This window comes from Cryptotermes secundus, unplaced genomic scaffold, assembly GCF_002891405.2.
Source record: "Cryptotermes secundus unplaced genomic scaffold, Csec_1.0 scaffold667, whole genome shotgun sequence".
NCBI classification, from domain to species: domain Eukaryota; kingdom Metazoa; phylum Arthropoda; class Insecta; order Blattodea; family Kalotermitidae; genus Cryptotermes; species Cryptotermes secundus.
Genome location: NW_019721771.1, coordinates 793,765 through 807,624, shown reverse-complemented (window position 1 = coordinate 807,624; position 13,860 = coordinate 793,765). Strand labels below are relative to the sequence as shown.

At 40.8% G+C, this 13,860-nt stretch overlaps 1 protein-coding gene across 1 annotated transcript in view; it reads right to left on the bottom strand.

Annotated features, from left to right (window-relative positions):
* The window catches only part of LOC111875763 (connectin), a 641,807-nt gene that overhangs the window by 368,165 nt on the left and 259,782 nt on the right, over positions 1-13,860 (bottom strand). The gene's annotated exons all lie outside the window — the stretch shown is intronic.

The window sequence follows — 13,860 nt, the reverse complement described above, 5'->3', positions numbered from 1 at the left end:
GATTACTCATGTTAATGAACCAATAAGTAATGAAGTTTCATGTAATGGTTCTAATCCTCACAATGACGTCAATAGTCAGGAGAAAGTGTGGAGTGGCAACCCTGGAGAATTTGTCAGAGGGATCCTTAGTCACCCCGTAGATCTCACATTACCAATATTCGAAAACAAACCGGACCAAAACGCCCAGGCGCATTTGAATTCCTTAGGCGAATACATACAAATTAAGAAAGTTCCTCCAGCGCTTCAGTTAGCTGTAGCGCGGCAATCTTTAAAATGCATTTCAGTCATGACGTGGGCTGATGCGAATTGGGAGCAAATTAAAACGTTTGAGGGATTCCGTAGAGCTTTCCTGGACAAATTCTGGAGCCTCTCAGGTCAGGCAAAGGTTCGACTCCGGATCTATAAGGACAGATACGGTAGTAGCAAAACCTCAAACTCTTCAGGAGGCGGCGGCATTCCTTTCTGATGTCGCAGACCTCGAAAACTATCAAGTGGATTTCAAACCAAGGGGACGGAATAATGCGCCTATCCTCTAAACCCCCATTCCATACCTCTGACAAATTCACATGGTGTTGGGTGATGAACTGAAGTCATAATAAGATGATAACTGTTAAGATAGGTATAAGGAATAAACATGATCTGTTGTTATAATGTTAAGAGTGGAGCGTCCCCATGAAGAATGGATGAGGATTGGAGGTATGAATGTATCATGAGGAGGGAAAGGTGAAATCCCCGTAGTGCTTGTGGTTACTCATATAATTGCAGTCTGGTAGCTCTAATAATATCTGTTGAGAACATCAGTGATTTGAGATCAGTTCAGTATAGGGAAGCTTAGTTTATCATCAGATAAGGGAACCGAGTTCTAGCCATATCCTTAAAGTGTATCGTCGGAAGAAGAAAATTACGGAAGATAATATTAAAATAATATCGTCGAGCGAGTGAGTGGAGAGAGATAAAAGAGTGGAAGGAAGAAGGGAGAAACGTCGGTTAACACCACATATACACGGCGCCAAAGCCCAGAAGACTGCTTTCTTCAAGGGAGAGAGACGTTCTAAAAGTGAAATCATCGAAACAAGAATGTGAGTGGTGATAAATAAGTGGCCTGAGAGGCGTAAGGAAGATGTGCTGAAAGTGACGTCGCCGAAAATTGAGNATTGTTTGATTTTAACTTAAGCGTAAGTAGGTACGTGAAGGGCGTACGTGAGAGTGTCATCAAATCAGAGAAACTTCTTTCATCACATGTGTTTCGGAAGTTACCTGATTTGACGGGGGAGTTTGTAACCGTACGCATCCTTCACGGAAAGTCTTATTTGTTTGTAAGTAACGGTTAAGTTTAGCTGTAGGAATGAGTTGCCCCGGAGGGATCATGGTCCTCTGAACTGGCCCTTTTGTTGCGAGGGACAGAAGGGAGGTTGGTGAGTCAATTGTATTCAAGGGGGTGTAGGTATACCTCCTTTCGTCCGTGCCTGTGGGGGTGGAGGACCTGTGGATCGAAGCTTCGAGAACGTTCGAGAAGGTGTGCAGACCGGAAGGGGTCCGTGTATTTGGTCATGAAAACCTCCCAGTGGAAAGTTCGAGATGGCTAAGAACGTGGTTTCTGGAAGCAGCAGCGGGGGTAATGAGGGAGTTAGTGAGTGGAAGCTGGGGAGTTAGGGAGTAGAAGCCAGGTAGTGAGGGTGTTCCTGTGGAACCTGTGCTAGGGGGTTAACCGATCGAGCCCGCATCCAAAAAAACGACGTAAGCGAGCCAACACCCGTGTACCCCTGGGATATAAGACTCATTTCGCTGAATTTAGTTGAGGCATACACCGCGTGGAAGTAAAGCGTTTGGGGACGGGTGTATTAGTTAGTCAGTTAGTCAGACAACCGTAGTGTTATGAGCTTTTGCTGTGAGAAACCGGTAGCTGAACCCGGAAACAGTTCTGGAATCTAGAGAAAATAGAACGCCCGCCGTTGTAATCCGCTACTGAGTAACGGCTACTGAAGACTGCAACAGACTGAGAAGTTCTAGTGTGCCCTATAATGTTTCGGGAAGTGTGAATTAGAGTTATAGATACAGTTACATGTAGTTACGATATGTAGGTGTTAAATAAATGCCGTCAACAGTAAATCCATTCACGTGACAGTACACGTATGTCAATATCCATGATAAAATATATATTGTTAATTCGAATACTATTGTCGTAGCAGAACCTGATCAATAATTCTCAAATGTTGTTGTTTATTTCTTCGTTATAAATCTTCTCTTCATCCTTTCAACTACAGAATTTCCTATTCTTGCATTAAGGTCTCCTAGAATCAACAATAGCTGCTTGTATATTGTTTTTTAAATTCGCATTGTGAGGGGGTGGAGTCGAACTGGGTTCACTAGGTACGTCGGCCACTGATTGGCCTATATTACCTGCTCCGAGTGATTATGATTATGGAGAATTTGTTGGAATGAAGACTGGCAGGGGAACCAAAGTACTCGAAGAAAACCTACCCCAGCGCAACTTTGTCCACCAAAAAGCACACTTGACCAGACCCGGGCTCGAACCCGGGCGGCCGCGGTGGGAGGCCAGCGACGAACCGCTTGAGCTATGGCGCGGCCATAATATGTTGTTATTTGGTATTCTGTTCATCCTAAGTGTCTGAGAAATGTTAATTCTCCTTCTATGGTTTATAGTCCTGAGAGGCATAAACGCTAATAATAATTTTTAAAAATGCATTAATTAAATGAGAAATTTTCACTGGTTAGGGAGGATTTTTAAATAAAATACCTTAATATAAAATTATTTGGAAACGTAATTAGAGATTTTGTTAATAAATTTCTAAAAAAATATCGAAATCACGAGAACATGAGATCTCAATAAGTCAAATTAGTATCACCACAACCAATATTATGAACCTTAACTCATTCCACTTCCATGAGAAGTTTATCATTACCACGATGTTCTCATTTTCATGTGCGATATGAGAATAGAAACGGTCAAAGGAATTAACTTGTTCGATAACTTTGTTACAACTACCAATATTACTGCAAAGGGAAATTTAATTTGGAAAATAGTTACTTTAGAATTTGAGTTACTTTGTGACTAGTTGAGAATTATGAGGAAACGTTACACTGAAATTGTAAAGCTCGTTGGAATTGAGGCGAGAATTATTACTTACGCATATGCAGTCTTCATCCCGTTTCGTCTCTTTCCTATTAAGATATATGTACCTTTCACAGTTAAAGCAGTGAATTAAATTCAGACGGCAGAATTTCTAATAAGGAGCTCAAAATTACTACAGCGTGTTATAAAAACACAGACACACACACACACACACACATATATATATATATATGCTGTTTATCACCAATTTTGTTCAACTTGTACAGCGAATGCCTTACCAAAGAAACCCTGGACGGGCTCGGAGACTTCAAATTAGGAGGGCAAATTATTCAAACTGTGAAATATGCAGATGACCTTGTGTTAATGGCTAAGGAAGAAACTGTGCTACAGGGCATGATTGATAGACTAATTGAAATTGGAAGGTGCTATGGCATGGAAATGAATGTGGAGAAAACAATAGTAATGAAAATTTCGAGACAACCAACCCCAGTCACAATAAAGATAGACCAAAAACAACTGGAGAATGTGAAATGTTTTAAATATTTTGGTAGCTTGTTAACAGATGATACCAGGTGTACGTGTGAAATTAAATCTAGGATTTCCATGGCAAAAGCTGCATTTAGCAAGAAGAAGAATCTTTTTACCAGCAAATTGGACTTAAATTTGAGAAAGAAACTAATGAAATGCTACATTTTGAGCATCAATTTGTATAGGGCTGAAACTTGGACACTTAGGGCAGTAGATCAGAAACACCCGGAAAGCTTCGAAATTTGGTGTTGGAGAAGGATGGAGAAGATCAGTTGGACCGATTATGTGAGAAATGAAGAAGTGTTATTTAGAATCAGTGAGCAGAGAAATATCCTACACGAAATAAGAAAACGGAAGGCTAATTGGATTGGTCATATCTTACGCGGTTAACTGCCTTCTAAAAGAAGTTATTGAAGGAAACATAGAGGGGCGGATAGAAGTGATCAGAAGACGAGGAAGAAGACGTAAGAAGATGCTGGATGACCTTGGGGACAGAAGAGGATATTTTCATTTGAAGGAGAAAGCTCTAGATCGCATCAAGTGGAGGAACTGTTTTGGAAGAGTCTTTGGACCTTGTCGTCAACTTGGATTACAGATGAATGAATGAATGAATGAATGAATGTTTATAATCCGGATGTCGGATAATCCGGACCGAAATATGAAAAATGCTGTTCGCACTTGAGTACATACTTTAAAAGACACACGGAATTTAGGAAGGAAGATCTATCACTTGTCTGTTGAGACAAAACTTCAAACCTGCATCATTACGTTCAAAAACAAGTAGAAATTCTGAGTCTTCTGTCGATTATTAAATGTATTGTCGTTTTATAGTTTTTAAATGAATGCTCTACGGCAGTGGTTCTCAAACTTTTTACCTCTAACCCCCCACCTGAAAGGAGAAAATACTCTCTAGTTCCCAGCCTGTTTTCTTTGTTATAAAAATAGAAGTCATGGTATGTTTGACGTTTCATTCAGTTTATTTTGTGTTTTTCTACATACTACTAGCAGTTTTCTTACTCAAAATTAAAGTATCACAATACTAGTCTTACAATAAAAATTAGTTTTAACACTTGCAATTAACCAAAATATGTATTGAAATGAAACGATATTTAACTAACTATATTTAATTTTTTTCTGCAAAGAAAATCAAACATTTAAATGTCAAAGTTCAGTGTGATGGATGGGCCTGCTTTTGAGAACAAAGTTTATCAAAACGTGGTGTAATGTCAGAAATGGCCACTCTAACTTCTTTAGCAATATTTAGCCTTGAACGATACTTTTACTTTATAGCTGCCAAAGCAGAAAAGCCTGTCTCGCATAAGAAAGTTGTTGCGGAAGGAATCAGGATCTTCAATGCCTTTTCGCTCAATATTGGGAATTCCTTGCCAGTATGTATCCAGAACTCCAAAAAAGACAATTCCTTAAATTTACTTTTTAATGAAGTATCACTAGTGAAATCGATGAGTTGTTTACCTTCAGAGAGGATGGCCCAGGAGCATTTTCGAATGGATTTTTAATCCAATTAAATTTATCAAAATCATTGCAAAAGTATTTCTCGAAATGATCTTTCAACATTATGAGATGATCAAGTAGGCAGCTTTTTATGTCCATTGGAAGCACTGAATTATCAGTGTCTTGTACAGTTGACACCAGAGTAGGGAACATGTCTAGCGTGTCACTTTCCATACTGTTTCTCCAGAGCTCTAATTTTCTCATGAATGCCTTTACTTTGTCATTCCAAGAAAGTACAGTTGCCTCATTCTCTTGAAGTGTTGAGGGTGTTTAGTTTCTCAAATATATCTGTGAGGTAAGCCATTTTCAATAAAAAAATCCTTGTTGCTGAAACTGCCTGCCGGTGAGTGATTTTCCCCATTTAAAAACAGAACACCTAATGCCTCAGCTTAAACATTCTCTTTAACACCTTGCCTCTTGAAAGCCATCTAGAATCACCAAAAAGCAACAGAGCAGTTTGTTCGGCACCCATTTCCTCACACAGCATTTTAAAAAGTCTAGACTTCAGAGGATTTCAGAGGATGCGGCTGCTGCCGAACTCTCAACGCTGTCTCTGGCATACGCGTTTTATAATTGCCGGTAAAGAGAATAATTATTAGTTATTTTAAAATTCATGATAATTAAAGCCTGTACTCATTAAAAGTTTTTCTATGTGTATTTTTATTTTTTGTTACTTTTCTAATTGATTTAGGGCAGTTTTAATTTGTATCTGTAGGAAAGTATGCTTCCCCCCCTTTCAAGCCCTCCGCCCCCCCCAGGGGGTCGCGGCCCACAATTTGAGAACCACTACTCTACGGTGATATTCTTTTAATTATTTTCATCAACACAACTTATACTATTAAATTTTCCATGTATTTGTGCTATAAGTTTATTCGTCTTTTAGGGCTAACTTTTGCTTCACTGATTCGGATGAACCCCCAAGATTAGCCCCGATTGGCGACAGTTTACTGCATTTTCAACTGCTACCACGATTTATAGTGCTGAAATATCTTTATATATAATTATATATATATATATATATATAAACTTACGATTATAATCGTAAGTCACTTACGATTATAATCGTAAGTCTACAAAGACTGTTTCTGTAAGCGTGAAATTATAATTGTGTCTAAGCCAATTCGGAGTACCACAGCAACGAACTGCTGTATGAACGTATGATACACAGTAGGTTATTAATGAACGAGTGCAGACTTTTGTCTCCGTATATCGTGTCTATTCTGTGCATATTCATAATGTTTTGATAATGTAGATAATTATTTAAACGTGTTCCTCGTGGGAGATGGCGTTGAACGTCGGTATAGTCGGATCATTCGATAACACGTAGGGCTGGAAAGAAATACGGAGAAAAAAGAGAGAAAGTTAGGAGCATGAAGGTTTGTATCACATCCCACTGATTTCTCAAGGGTGCGGTCATTTCTATCTCACACGAAAAAAAAAATGGACCGCATGGGGAGTTGAAATGGCGGTCTTCCTGAGTTAATTTGCTTTACGGGTTGATCCCATGTCAGAACACATTGTGGCATATCCGCTGAGAGAGAGAAATGTAAAGCCAGCAGAGACAGCCGTTGCTAGTGAACGGCTATGCAAACACGCCTGTTGCTAGGCAATGGTTCATTGCCTGTCAAGCGATGGCCACAACAAAGACGCACGCAACAATAGAAGAGCTGTTGGAAACGGTGTTTTCTATGCGGTCTGTGCCGAGGTTAGTTGTCATTAGGAGAGAGTGGAGTTGAGAGTTGCAGTAACTGAGGCTGGGGAAAGTTCGGGAACTCAGAAAGGGGAACATCCACTGTTGGAAGCCACTACAAGCAGCGCAGTGAAGACCGAAACGGAAAACACTAGTCTGTGTGTGATAGTAATTTGTAAAGTGAAGTCACGAGTTGTTTAGTCCTATAAATCTGATTACCTATCTAAATCCCGTCTTGTGTCACTATCACGTGACATTAATACCAATTCTAAAGATGTGTTACGTGTATACAGCCGTTACTTCCACAGGAACTCCGAGGTACGATGCAACGGGATCCACAAATGCGTGCACTGCTTCCCCCTCCAGCGCTGTCTCCGAGAGTCACTAATGGAGATCAGAATGGACAGAATGAACGAAGGTAATTAGTTTTGTAAAGCAAAATCCCGATGAATGAAATACAGAGAAAAACTGAGCCCGGTGCTTCGCTACATCTCATTATCTTCAGATAGCTCAGTCGGTATAGCGACGGTATAAGATATTTCCCTTCTACACAGCGTCCACACCGGCTCTGACGCTCATCTGGTCTCCTATACAATTGGTAACTGGGCTCTGTCCTAAGGGCTAAAGCGGCCTGGGCGTGACGCTACCCACTCACCTCCGTCTAGTGACGATATTAAGAACAGTGGGGCTACGTGTATACCTGCATTTCACCATACGTCTTAATGCCGTGGTGTTTAATGGATTTATTTTTTCTTACCACATTCATAAATTAAAATTAACGGAAGAAAATATTAGTACCTACACACACAGAAATTTCTTGAACTTTTACTTTTCTGAAACTCGTTCTCTTGTGACAGATACGTAGGGAGGACAATACGGAATATAAAAACTTGTAGGTTATTAGGGCTGTAATGTAAACCCCTTTATATCTTTACTATATTTAATCGCAGTTACTGTGTTGTCAGAGGCACTATGCTACAAGCCGGAAGGTCGCGGGTTCGATTTCCGATGATCTCATTGCATTTTTCAATTGATTTAATCCTTCCAGCCACACTATGGGCCTGGGGTTGATTCGGCCTCTAACAGAAATAAATACCACATATTTTTCTGCTGGTAAAAGGCGGACGGCGCGTAAGGCTGATAATCTCACTACCATCTAAGAGCCGACTGTCTAGAAACTGTGGGAGCCTCGACGTCTCAAAATCATATGGAACTTCACAGGCTGTTACAGGGATAGCTTTACCTTTACTGTCTTATCGGGTGATAAATGTACACGGTTTAATGGGGTACCTTGAGATCGTGTATTATGGAATAGCAGTTTATTTAAAATATTCCACTTTTCCAGCCAAGACGTACTGACAAAATATATCCAGTCATATACAGATTCATAACCAAATAACGTCTCTTCTTGTATGAATTCAGATGTTCATTTATGTATATTTTGATACACAGAACTCGAAACGGAATAAAACAATAGATATATAAACCTATACCGTAATTTGTACCCAAATAAAATATTTCAAACACAGAACATGAAAAAACAAAATGACTTCCTACCTTACCAAATAAGATAACTCGTCACTGTACGTATGTATTCGAGATATCGAAGCGATATGTATGAACTGAATGAGCCCCTTCCACTGCTCTCTGCGCCACCGAACAGAAGACAAATTGTGGCGTTTCTTACATCCCTCACATTACATATTACCAGATTTTCACTTCCATTTGTTTCGTGCCCACGAAATGGTTCTGTGTGTACACAGCATTCAGGACTGTTAGCAGTCCCATGCGATTAATCATTTCTCTAAACCAAAAGTTTACAAACCGTGAACCACGAGTCCTCATGGAACCGCGATCAATTAAAGCTGATTTAGAATAACATAAAGTGTAACCGACACGGTATAAGGGCCGATAAGTCGTAATAATGAACACTAAACAGTAAATATTGTGGCAATAATAATAAAATAATAAAATAAAAGCATAGACACACAATACATTTGGACTGCTTACCATGGTGGGTTGTAACGCGGTGTCAACCGACCTTTCGAGAAACGTAATACTTTCCATTCAAGAGGCGATAATTAGCCAACAAAGATAATTCTTGATGAGTACTATCTTCTGTATATAATTCCGTGGAGTCCGTTTAAAGTCAACCGACGTTGCGAAAGAATATATCGCCTCCGTTCTCAAGGGTGAACAATAAGCGGAGCAAGAAACCATCTCCCCTTGCCACCTGCTTTATAGCTGTTTTCTTGAATGGATTATTTTTTTACCCTGAAGACGAAGGTGACATTTTCGTCTGAAACGTCGATTGACTTTCAACGGACTACCCGGCGTTATATTTCCGAAGACATTACCCTTCATAACCACCGCTGTGAGAATCTCAAGTCATAAATCTTGCTGTTTGTTGTGTGTTTTACAACACTGAAAATGGAAAGAGTACAATACTCTGAAACGTCCATGGACTTCGGCCAAATTACAAGGCGTTACACCTTAAAAGATATTGTCATAATATTATAGCATGTAGACCCGTTGCTAAGTAATGACTCTGTAAACAAAGGCCGTTGCGAGGTAATGACCGTAAAAAGTAACAGGAATGGAGTCCTGTACGCGGTCCGAGCGATAGTCACGTGATGCAATAAAAGAACTGTTGGGAGAGATGTTTTGTATATGGTCCGTGCATTGGCAGCTGCGATTACGAGAGAGGCTTGGGGTGGCAGTGAGAGGAGCAGGAGTTAGTTGTGAGACAGTTGTCGACCAGTGAGTTCGTGAACAGGGAAGCTGTAGTGTTGAAAACCGTTACCAGGCGACAACCAGTGAAGATGCAGCAGACTGAGAAGACTTAGTTCGTGTTGCTAGCGCCATAGTTATTTGTACTAGTTACGTTGTGTAATAGTTTTATAAATCCCATTACCAATCCAACCCCCGTCTATAGTCACTCAATCACGTGACAATATTTTTTTGGTGACTAATAACGTGTATAAAAACAAAACAAAGGTGGTATACACAGATGTAGTTGCTACATTAAACAGAACGTTAAAGGAAATCTACTGGGATTAATGAGAATTTGGTACAAAATTTAAATAAGTGTGAAAACCAGAAGCGTCAGCAACCAGTACCAGAAACAGTCCCAAGGAACTTGAGCCAACTTCAGGGACTTAGTAAATATAGAAATGTACTGACAAGAGCATCAGGCGTGATTTCCCTGATGATAATGCGTCCGGAGCTTGAAGCTAATCACTGACCTCCATCTAGTGCCGAGGAGTACAATGATGGAGCTATACCACTACTCCCCCTTACCACTTTAGGCATAGTGCTTAATTAATTAAGCACAGTGACAGCCTTACTTTTTTTTTAACTTACTGGTAGGAAATTTGAAATACATCTAGCATACAAAATAAGATACAGATTGGTTTTGTGTCTTGAATATAAAGTAATATTTTGTACAACTTTACCTACATCCACAGACCCCTGTGTATCGAAAACATCTTTCAGGGCGTGTCGTCAGACATGAAAATAAAACGTTACGTGACCGTTATAAATTTATTACATTCTGTTTCAAAAATAACATGGGAACCAAAAACTCTCTACTGAAAATCTCACTGATTATGGTTGCTGATGGAATGACGTAAACACAGGGATATTTCAGACAAAGAGTGTCAGGTGAGTAGTTCCTGAAACCAGAACCGCAATTTTCAATACTGAATACTTTAGCCCCTCTTTTTATACGGGATGATTATAAAGGAGTGGGAAGGGCGAGATGCAGGGAGGGGGGCCTTGAGATAGAGAACCTTGGGTGGGCCACGCTTGTTTCGAATTCAAGTCAGGTATGACAGCTCTCTCTACTCCACTGAAGCTTCTCGTCGCCAAACTCTTCCCGGGAGCTGATGCCAAAGAGCCACCAAATTGCAAGAATGGCACCACGGACTATTTCAAAGCAAGGTTACTGTGACAGCAGCAAGTCTTGTCATTTTTATATAAGCTTTCGTTCCTTCAATGTCGTCCGCTCTCCCCCGTGTTATTTTCCAGTCCTATACAGAGACCTACTTTTACTGACATCTCCCACGAATAAAACGCACAAATAATCAATTGTAAACCATCTCGAAAAAGCCGTCTTCTGGGATGTGGCACGTGTAGATCTTGTGTGACCCGACGTTTCGGAGGAACATATCGCCTCCATCTTCAGCGTAAAAAAATCGCGAGCGAGGAACCAACGTGAGCAGGTACCTTCAGGCAGTCTGCTGTCATCTGCTCACGTTGGTTCCTCGCTCGTGATTTTTTACGCTGAAGATGGAGGCGATATATTCCTCCGAAGCGTCGGGTCACACAAGATGTACACGGTGCCACATCCCAGAAGACGGCATTCTTCATAGTCACCGCTGTGAAAAAATCTTAAATCGTAAACCATCTTATTTAGTTACTATACTGCACTCCAAACGCGGTATTAACATCTCAGTCTCAGTGAGATAGGGTAAAGTAACTGTCACTGTACTTAATCTAAACACTATTCCATGATGACTTATGGGCGAGAGGAGGTATAAGTCCACCATTCTTGACCTCGGCACTAGATGGAGGTGAGAGATCAGCTTCACTCCCGGTGGAGGACTCTTAGAAGAAGAGAAAAATCTTACCCCCAGACGGGAATCGATCCTCAGCCTTCCAGCCCATACAAAATAGACAAGACGTGTTTAAACAAAAGAGTGCCTTTGTTTGCTCGTGGTCTGCAACATCATGAAAGTGTTAACGTTAGACAGCCCGTTGCTATGGTAACCTCAAACTGTGTAATGACAATGAGAGGTCTCGTCGCTCGAAAAAATTTTATGCATATGGAAGGACAATAAAATGTCATTGCGCTGTTTCGCCGGGGTCGATGGCGGGCCCTGGATCGAAAACGATCACAGGAATTTGCTTTGTCGCCTCCACGTCCCCAATATACCTCTGGAACATATAGTATAACACACACTTGACTTGTGACAGAAGGTAAATGCACTTAATTTCGAGACATGCCTTGTTTCGTGGCACGACATTCTAAATTCAACGCGAAATTAGACATGACTATCCTACAGTCTTAATAGTTCTCCCCCCATAAATGGCTTCCTTGTCATGCCACGAGTGTGTCGCTAAATCTTGTAAGTTTACCATACTGTGGCATATCTGCTTAAAGCCAAGAACTGTGGAGCCAGAGAAATAGCCATTGCTAGATAAAAGCTGTGTAACACGCAACTGTGGATTAATTGTTGGAAGCGGTGTTTTCTGTGAGGTCCGTGCCATGTAAGTGGCACGGACCGCGAAATGTATACTTCACGAAAGGTCAAGTGTATTCATAAAATACAAACCCATCTTCTCGTCAGAGAGGATGTTAACATAAGGACTATTACCGCAACAGTTCAGTTGAAAAAAAACTCTGGCCGTGGGCCTCAAGTGACTGACGACAAGACGAACTGATTGGCGGTAAAACAGCCAGTCGTAAAGTAACTCTGACTCTGACTCTGACTCTAGCTGCCTTAACGAGACAAACCCGTGTGGAGGCGGGGTCGAATACCTCCACCGTGACCCTGCGAGTCGTAGGAGACGACGAAAAGGGGAGTCTCAAATCTGAGACAGTAAAATATGCCCGTGAGTCCCAAGGGACTCGGACCCCAGAAAGACTGCGCTGGCGAGGGGAAGCAGCATAAACAAAAGACAGAGCCGTCCTCTCGTCAGAGAGGGCTCCTTATAAAAACAAGACCGTAACTGTCAAACATTAAGAAATATCCGGTCATGAGCCCCAGATGTGGCTTGACACGAACACGTACTGACCGGCTGACCGTCAGTCGCAATGTGACTTTGACTTTGACGTTGATTATGAGATGGTCCTGAAATGGCAGTTAGGACCGCCAGCCCATGAGGACGTGATCCCAGAAGCAGAAGAACGTCCAATATTGAAGAAGTTACCAAGCAACTGTTAGTGAAGACCGTAACTGAGAACATTAGCCTTTGTGTGATACTGATTTGTAAAGAGTATTCACGAGTTGCGAAATATAAATCCGACTACAAATCCAAACCCCGTCTATATTAAATCACGTGACAATATTATTTTATTATGTTTCTTTGTCTGGATTATATCACGGCCACCAAATAGAAGGCAGCCATATTGCAAGAGGTAGGGAACACCATCTCATGATAATGGAAGAAGTTAAGTTACTCAGAAATAATTCAGCCAGTCTTGAAGTGACAATATATGTTCAAATTTCCTACTCACAGTGCAACACAGAATGTAGTGTAAACAATATATCTGCTTCTACTCTCTGTGTGATTTATGTCCATAAGAATTTAAGCAGAGATAGTCAGTATGTTTTGGAAGAGCAGTAAAAAAGAGAAGTTGCTGGCAACAGAACATAAAACTACAAGATTAATGATGAGAATTCTATTCATATTAAAATTCCCTGTCTTCATGCGCAGAGTGTTGCGCCTAGATATTCAATTCTTTGATATCCTACGCATCTTTGCTTCGTGTTCTGGAAAAAATCGGCCTCAACTTTTCGGGCGTTCTTCACAAAATAGAAAAATATCCATGTGTAATCACGTCTGCCCGTCTGTCCGTCCTAGCAGTTGTGCCTAAACCGCTGAGACAGATTTTCTGAAAAATCAATAAGTCAAATTTTCACTGAAAAAAAAAACTGTTGGACACTTCCGACTTTCAGCCATATTAATTTAGTGTGGCTTATAGAGCCGTTGCTACATACACGCAAGCAACAATATAATAAGAACCGTGTTTTATATGTGGTCCGCGCCGCGACCGTTGCTCTCCAACGGCGCGGTAAATACGCCTCTGGAACAATAGAGGAACTGTGTTTTCTGCGCCGTTCCGACCGAGGAATTAGATATAACAAGAAGACTTTATGTGTGCTGTTGTTACAGTGAGGCTGTCACAATTTGTTGCTAGGATACGACTAGTGAAGACTGAAAAAACTTAGCGTGTCCTACTGATTTGTAGTGTGGAAATTAGCAGTGGTGTTATAATTACTTGTAGCTATCAGGTGAGTGTATAAGTGCA